This window comes from Poecilia reticulata, linkage group LG11, assembly GCF_000633615.1.
Source record: "Poecilia reticulata strain Guanapo linkage group LG11, Guppy_female_1.0+MT, whole genome shotgun sequence".
NCBI classification, from domain to species: domain Eukaryota; kingdom Metazoa; phylum Chordata; class Actinopteri; order Cyprinodontiformes; family Poeciliidae; genus Poecilia; species Poecilia reticulata.
The window spans coordinates 8,078,382-8,086,975 of NC_024341.1; positions in this window are offsets into that span (position 1 = coordinate 8,078,382).

Sequence of the window (8,594 nt, forward strand, 5' to 3'; positions counted from 1 at the left end):
AACTGAAGGTTTTCAGAACGCTCTGTGAACAGCTCGGAGGAGCTGACAGAGTTTTTCTCCTTCTGCAGAAGTCGGCTAAAAACTCATATACGTTGTCTGTGGTTCTCTTTTTCCATGTAGGTTTCAGAAAATACCTAACAGTTGTAGTCTTTTTTATTTGGATCTTTGGTAAAACTTTATTTGAAGGGGTGTGCATAAGACTGACATAACACTGTCAAAAACATGACATAACACCTGTCATGAACATGAAGGAGTCTTTATGAATGTTGGCAGTTGTCATGAAGTGTCATTCAGTAAATAATGACACTTTTAATGCAAAGTTGCTCTAAAAGTTGCATTGAAAGTCCATTAAAAATGCCATCTTTGCATTAAATTGTCATTATTTACAAAATCATGCATCTCTTTTTTTGTTTGCCTCTCTTCTTTGTTACATTTGTTTTTCTTGTGTTTGCTGCATGTTTGTACCTGTACTTTCATCACTGTATTTTACTGTGGTAAAAGTAATTATACCTTCAAATTCTGGTGTCTGTAGGTGCCAGTATTTTACTGTAAATATAGTTTTACTACTGCATTCACTTTCTGAGTAAGCTACTGCAAAAGAAAAACTCTCTAATGCAACATTTTAAAGTACAGTCTTAGTTTTACGATAGGACAGTAATACCTAACCTGTATGAGATGCCACTCAAAGTCTATCAGGTTTTTGATGAGGGTGGAACTTGCACATTCATTGTCTGCCTTTTCTTTTGAATGATCTTTCCTGTCTTTTTGGATACCATCTTCCCATGACCAATTGTTGTGCCCCTTTCTGGATTAATCCCAATGAAGTGACTAAAAACACAACACAATCAAAAATGGGAAAATTCCTGATAATATAAATAGAGTGGCACTCTGAAAACAGCTGGTACAATATATAAAGCTTTCTTTACTTGACATGGGAAAAATTATCCTGTTTTTAATTATGTAAAGAGAAAACATCACATTTGTCAAATGTTAATCAGAACTTGCTTTAACACTTTAAAACCATGTTATTGTATTTTGCTCATTGTAAAAAAAATTATAGAAATGTTTTTACCGTTGAATGAACTCCAGAGTCTTGGCTGCCTCATGTTGATATTGGAGGTTGAAGATGTAGAAGATGGAAAACACTGTCCTGTCTGGAATGTTGGTTGGACGCCCTCAAAGACAATATGGCCTTCAATGCTGACCATGCAGAAAACTGCTTGCCACAGGGACTGTAATAAACCACGTCCTTAATTGGAAGAACATAAAAAAATCCTCTTATTGATACAGTATGCATTGAAATGATCATCACAACAAAGAGTGTCCACTCTGCCAGGCAAAACAAAAGCAAGGATGTTCATCTCTTCAATTGGCGTGCAAAAGTCACATCAATGTTGAAAACTATGTTGGATTAATGTACAGGAGTTGTAGAGGAATTTATGGTACGTTGCACTGAAGGTGAAGTGTGCTTTGAAAGTTAATCAAAATCTGCCATGGATGCTCAGGGCTGGTCTGGTGATCACTGATGATCTGTAGATTGCTCTGTAGATTTTGATTCATTCCCTAAAAGACTGGAAGAAGTGGCTGGGGAGAGGGAAGTCTGGGCCTCCCTTCTGAAGCTGCTGCCCCCGCGATCCGACCCCGGATAAGCGGCAGAAAATGGATGGATGGATAGATGAATTTTTTCTTTCCATTTAATATTGACTTTAAATGCTGATTCTCTAAGATGCAAATACAAGTAAAATGTCCTGCCTAGGAAAAATACTGTACAATTATTTTTGCGATAGTGTACTGCCAGTCATCAGTCTTGATTGAATCAAAAGACATCAAATTTAACAACATTCTACCGTATTTTATAATAACAGTATGTTACTGCTAGAATTCTGCTGTAAATTTACAGACATTTCTAAATAGTGTAACTGGACTACCACATAGCAGACTGAATCAAAATAAGAATAACTGAACTAACAGAGGAAATAAACAAGGACGAGGAAAATGATAAGAAATCAATACAAGAAAAATAACAGAAGTAAAAAAAAAAAACTCAACACACGATATGACAATACATGCCTCTTGGTGTTTATTTCTTTCCTTAAAAAAAAGTAATCTCTAAGAGTTTGGTTATTTTCCCACCTGGAAGTTTTTATGGATGCTCTTTCTTGTGTTTCAGTATTTTGACAAAGTTGGGTACATGACATGTGTTCGGCTGGAGGTTGACACAATTCCGTGTCAGAGCTGACATGCAGCCCAATGCTTTTTCACCTGATTTAATAAATATTAATGAGAAGGTTCATGTTGTTGCCTACATTGAAATTGATGCCAACATTCCAACGACTGACCTTGCTCCAGGAATATTTATATTATGCTGACCAGGTTAAAACATTTGAATATTTATTAGGGGATGGCACACTAGGTAGTGGTTACCGCTGTCGCTGCGCCACAAAAGATATTTAAATAAAGTTGTCAGGGTTTTCCAGACTTAGTCCTAAAACATGGTTGTTATGATAAACTGAGATTGTGTTTTCTTTTCAGTAAAAGATAAGCAAACTGTCTGAGGTGCACTGACCACTGCAGTTGGGTTTGAATAGGCTTAGGTTAGTTAAAAACAATCTTTTGGATGGGATCATCTTTATTCAATCTACTATCTACATATAACAAATTGCCTGATTAACCACTCATGTCCAGATTATGTCCCTGTATGCTCCTCTTCGAATGTGGCCTTAGTTTGCAAGTGGAAAACTTTGAGCAGAGTTGTTCACGCCGGATATTAAAATACGACGATCAGACCTCTGGTACCCAAACTCTGCCTGCTGACGAGGTACTACTGATGTCACTGTAAAAATCACCTATAAACTCAGTCACCCTCACTTTATTACGATTCATTACATTAGCACAGTTGGCATTCACTCGGGTTGCATTTTTGTTGAGTCACATTGGCAGGAAATCTCTTGCTTATCTTTATTACGTATAGTGCTGTCACAGCGTGAGAAAGGCAAAAAGCATGACTGGTTTGCCAGTGTCAGACCAACGGCCCAACACTTCACGGGTTTTTATAAGGCTGGAATTGGTGGCATAAAGTACAGCGACCTCCGTGGCTCCAAAAACAAAAACGGCTGAAGTAAACTTTACAGGACGGAAAAATAACGAATCTGTCAAGCATTCTGTAATCCAGACTTTTGGCAACTCTTTCTGCTGCAGGACACACAACCATCCTTATAGTTCAGTCGATTTTGTTTATTAAAAAGTTGACATTAAGAGCCAACTATAAAAAATAATTTAAAAGAAGCAACGTCGACATTTTTACATTGAAAATTTTAATGCAAAGTTGGTTTAAAGGTTGCATTAAAAGCCCATTAAAAGTGACAACTTTGCTTTAAAATTTTATTATTTACCAAATAATGCAAAGTTGGCACTTTTTAATGCTAAGTTGCATTAAAAGTCCATTAAAAGTGTCATTATTTACTGAATGAGTCTTCACGACAACCATCATAAACATTCATAGACTCCTTTATGTTCATGACTGTTATGTCATGTTTATGGTGACATCATGTCAGTCTTATGCACATCCCTTTAAACAAAGTGTTACCGACAATTTTTATTTGCGCTGATTCTTCCACAGTTGGGGACATGTGTCATAAAAACTCAATCACGCTTCCGGGTGCGGTGCTAAAATTTCCATGGGGTGGTAAATTATTCACACAGGACGAAAAATGGGATTTTCGACAGCTATTGACACCTTGTTCTGCCGTGCTCATGAAGTTGCTGAGTGCCATGCAAATGCAAATCAACTGTTGAGCACCGCCTTTTGACTCTTATTAATTTTGTAGCTAACCCTTTTTACCTTCTGTTCACCATAAAGAAGTATGTTTGGAGAAAGAATATTAAAACAATCTATCTTATCCATTAAAATATATATTACATGTGTGTTAGGAGCACAGAAAAACTTAGTTTTGGGTGAATTGATGATATAAAAAGAATATGCATGATTACATACAATAGACTTTTGTGAAACGTGATCTTACTTTGACATTCCTCCTATCTGAAGATTTATCTTGTGATGGGAGGAATTGCACAACTTAATCAAAAAATAATAATAAAAAACATGTTCCAGAGTGGTTCATTGTACATAAAGTATTTTTGTGAATAATATTCAAACTAATGTTAATGTTCACTGATTGCTTTAAAGACCCAGAGTCATGGAAAGGAGGTGTGGGGGGGAGGACATGCAACCAAGAAGACATGTAGCAGAGTTGTAGTCAAGACCACCAAACCCGAGACCAAGACCAGCGCCCCGCGCTAAATGACAATAAAATTAAGCTTACCTATCAAAATTGGTTCTCAGATTGATCTGAAAGATCCACATTCCCATAAAAACACCTAGATATTAAATACTTAGAGCTGACCAGTATCATTTAAAACTCATTTCATTCTGTTTTGCTTTCATCGCTGTGCTACAATCTGCAGAGGTCTCCTGCCATCCTTATAAAAATAACGCTCTGGGCGGTTGCCCATATTGTCCATGTCAGAAACCACAACTGTCTGCACCATTAAACCATGAAACAAAGCAATTAACGGTAATCAACGTTCAACTATGAACAGTCCAATGGCGCAACAAGCAAGAAGTAACCAAGCAGAAGGACCACAGTGACTGTTTTCATCCTCCCTCCTGCTGCCATGTTTGCAACCATGACGAGACGAAATCAATCAATGAGCAATGAGCATGCTCTGCATTCATACATTCAACTTTTACTTACACACATTTATTTAACTGCGGAATGTGTGTGTATACACACACACACACACACACACATATATAGCTACCGCAGTGTACACAAGAACAAAGAACGGCTCTCAGTGAGGCTTCAGTCCTTTAGGACTTAGTAAAGATCCGTCCAGAAGAATCGATCGTTCCTGAATGTCATATCAATGCAGATTTTGGTCACAGCGTTGTCCCATACATGCGACACCGCAGTCAACACACAATAATTCAGTGCACGAGTGACAATTTTTCATTGCGGATGCAACATGTGTCTCTGTACAGCTAGGTAACACGTCCACAGATCTTACCTTTCTTCAAGCTTTCCTTCCAAGTGATGCTAAAAGTTGGACCAAGTCCCCACCGTCTGTGAACGCGAAGCGCTGCTGATTTTACATGTCGCCATATCTATGATTTATACAGCGCTATTATATTATTGACGATTAGACAGACATTTTCTCCCGCTCAGAGGAAACCACTGCTCATGTCTGGAGCTCTGCGTGTGAGTAAAGGTGGAGGCGATGGGTGACAACAGACACGTAAGTCACGTTATTGGTTGGATTTTACGGCGCCACCTTAAGTCCCTGAAATTCACATTTTGACGGAAAAAAAGAGCAACGCGACTTGGATGTAACAAGTAACGAGACACTTTTGTAGAAATGTAGTGAAGTAGAAAGTACAGAAAGTAGAAAGTATTGTTCTGTAAGTAATCAGAACAATACTTACTGTAAAATGTAGTGGAGTAAAAGTAGAAAGTACCCATTATTAAATCTACTTAAGTAAAGTACAGATACACGAAAATTGTACTTATGTACAGTAACGAAGTACTTGTACACCGTTACTTCCCACCACTGATCCCAAACAGCTGACAAATCGCGCAACTGAGAGTCCGGTGGATATCGGAGATATGTGTAAATGTTTATTATTATATGTAAAGGTTATTATTATATATGTTTATGTTTATTCAGTTAAAAATGTTAACAATGAAACAACATATTCACTTCCAAATCATAGCGCCAAATAAAGCGGCTTCTCCCGTCCTCTTTTATCCACTGCCTTTTCTTTTTGTTACATCTTTTATGTCTTAAAATGACTCCACAAACTATCACTACTGCTTCTACACAGTCATCGGTGTTTGGTTATTCTAAATTCCCGCTATGTTGGGAGTTTTGTGGATTTTCTTCTGGAATCGGGATGTTCGTGACTGGAATCGGTTCGTGTTGCTCCTGCCATGTGGCTGAACACCAACTGATCGAACCTGTTGTACTTTAATCAGCTCTGTGGTTACAGAGGTTTGGAGAATCGGCCGACATTCTTAAATCTTTCCGTCTAAACCAGACTTAAGATCCACAAGCTCTACTCATCTCCTCTCGACCACTGCCCAAACGCTGACTTTGGTCGCTATGGTAACGTTTACATATCCCTTCAAAATAAGATACAAATGCACCACAAAAATGAACATTTTACTTTCGTGAAAACTTTAACTCACGATAATGACTAATGGGAGCCCTGAGCTTGTTTCTCTGCAACAAGACGGTGCAATCTGGGAGTGATGGATGACAATAACACCCGAAGTGTTGCTTATATCCACAGCCTGCTTGGTTTCTATGAGGCGAAGCAGCTTGAAGCTTCATTGCCTCATTAGCAGCGGGTCGCCGCATGTTACGCAGAGCGGGTTTGTAATGTGGGACTCAACTACCGGTTCGGGATAAATCCATTCTCTTGTCTCTTCTCTGGGCTTTTTCCCCTTGCAAAGAAAATTTCTAAAGACATCTGACCTGTTTCTTACTCATTTTGCTGCTTGTGGGCTCAATGTTGGCTCGCAAGTAACAGAGAGAATCCGGTTAAAGAATTTTCAAAATAAAAGATCCTCCAGACTCAAATAATGCATAAAACGGAAATATTTAATTATTTCTTGCGCGGCCCGGTGCCAATTGGTCCACGGACCGGGGGTTGGTGATCACTGTGCTAGGCTATTCGCAGGGGTGGATCTACTGTGGTGGCGAGCTCTCGCCACCACTGCTGCCACCCCAGCTAGCGACAAATAGTTATGGCTAATCGGACATTAAGCGCATAAATCTCTTTTTTCCGAAAACATTGAATGCAACACAATGTAACATGGCACTCACTAAGTAGCGGGAAGTGCGAGAGAAGGACAGAGCGCGAGGCAGCAGCATTGATGGATATATATGTTACTGGACTGGACATTATGTGACTTATCGTAAGTCACACATACGTCATTGCTGTCCATTGAGTCAGGAATATCGGTGGTCAGGAAAATACTACAATCACGCAAAGAATCAGAACAACGGATGCAATGTTTAGCAGTTAATTCAACCATATATAATGGTAATAAGGACTTCGGATTTAACAGGTGAGGAAAACGTTTTAATTTAAAGAAAAGATTGAACAAGTGAGCAGTGGGTCAGTTATACTAGCCTAACTGTTATTAGCCTGCTACTGACTTTGACAACCTTAACATGTGCTGCGCAATTCGGTGTGTTTTGGTTCCGTTAGCACTAAAACAGGTCAACCCGCCCACCACGTCATCAGTAGAGCAGCTGTTTAAATCAGCTAATCAACCGCCGCTGTGCTCAGGCGAAAACTTAATAATCATAATATAGACATTTAGCCTGACAGCATAATGCAATATACTGGATGTTCTGTTTTAGTGTTTTTGCTACTATTTTGTGTGGGAAATGTTTGTTTTTTGTGTTGATTTCCTAGATCAGTAGTCTCTGCTCTCTGAGCTGTTGTTCGACGGTTGCTAAGGCAACGGGTCGTGTGTAAAGCCGACACACAGAGCGAGAAAAGGCAGAATAGAAGTTGTTGGAGCTATTTTTTCTTTATCCATTTGAATTTTGTTACTTTATTTTTACATTTCTATTTTTGTATTATTTACAGTTTATTTGTAGGTCGATAATTGTTGATTTTATTAATTTTTTTGTTGTATTATTTTCTTATTTATTTTCTAAACTTAGACAGTAAGTAATGTCCACTGTCTACAAGTGCAGGGGCCTGGTGAAGGACCAGCACGCATTTGGTTTGGAGCCGATGGTTTTTACCAGAGCAAGAGTGGTAGCATGAGAACAAATGAAAGTTTAATCTCTGTAATTGTTTGGTGAAAGAGGAAAATAAATCACCAAGAACAATCAATAAGTTTGGACATTGAACCTTGTTTTGCCTGTGTCGAGAAACTTGACCCCAGTGCCTTAGTAGAGGCTTGGTGGAACTTTTAATGGATGTTTGGCTTGGCAAACAACCAGAAGTGATTCTGTGTTGTTCGGTTCTTCACCTGTTTATCAGCTTTATTCTACCTTTATTGCGGCGCACTGCAGCTGCTGCAATTCATAAAACAAGCGACTAAACTGAGCTAATCCCCTGTGTTCTCAAAACGTGGTAACGGTCGTCAAACTACGGCTCCTACAGCATATTTAAAATAAAATGATTGACCAATATAAATAGAAATTTTCCCTTTCTTGCATCTTGACAGAACTAACAGAAACTAAACAGTTTATAGATTTATATCATGGAGAATTGATCAAACATCAGTTTTGTCCTCTTCATTTTAATTAACTAATTTAATTAACTATACTACATTACGAAATTGCATTATATATATATTTATATATATATATAGCCACCCCTGAAAAAGTCCCTGCCACCCCATAAATATTTTTCTAGATCTGCGCCTGGGAATAATTCATTCTATTCTTAATTTGTACTCAGGTTGAGCTCAGTGTTATGCTGGCAGCTTAAGGTTTTCCTACTTTTTCCCTTACAGAAGCATGAGCATGGCTACAAAATAATGTATTGTTTTGTTGGTGACATTTTGAAT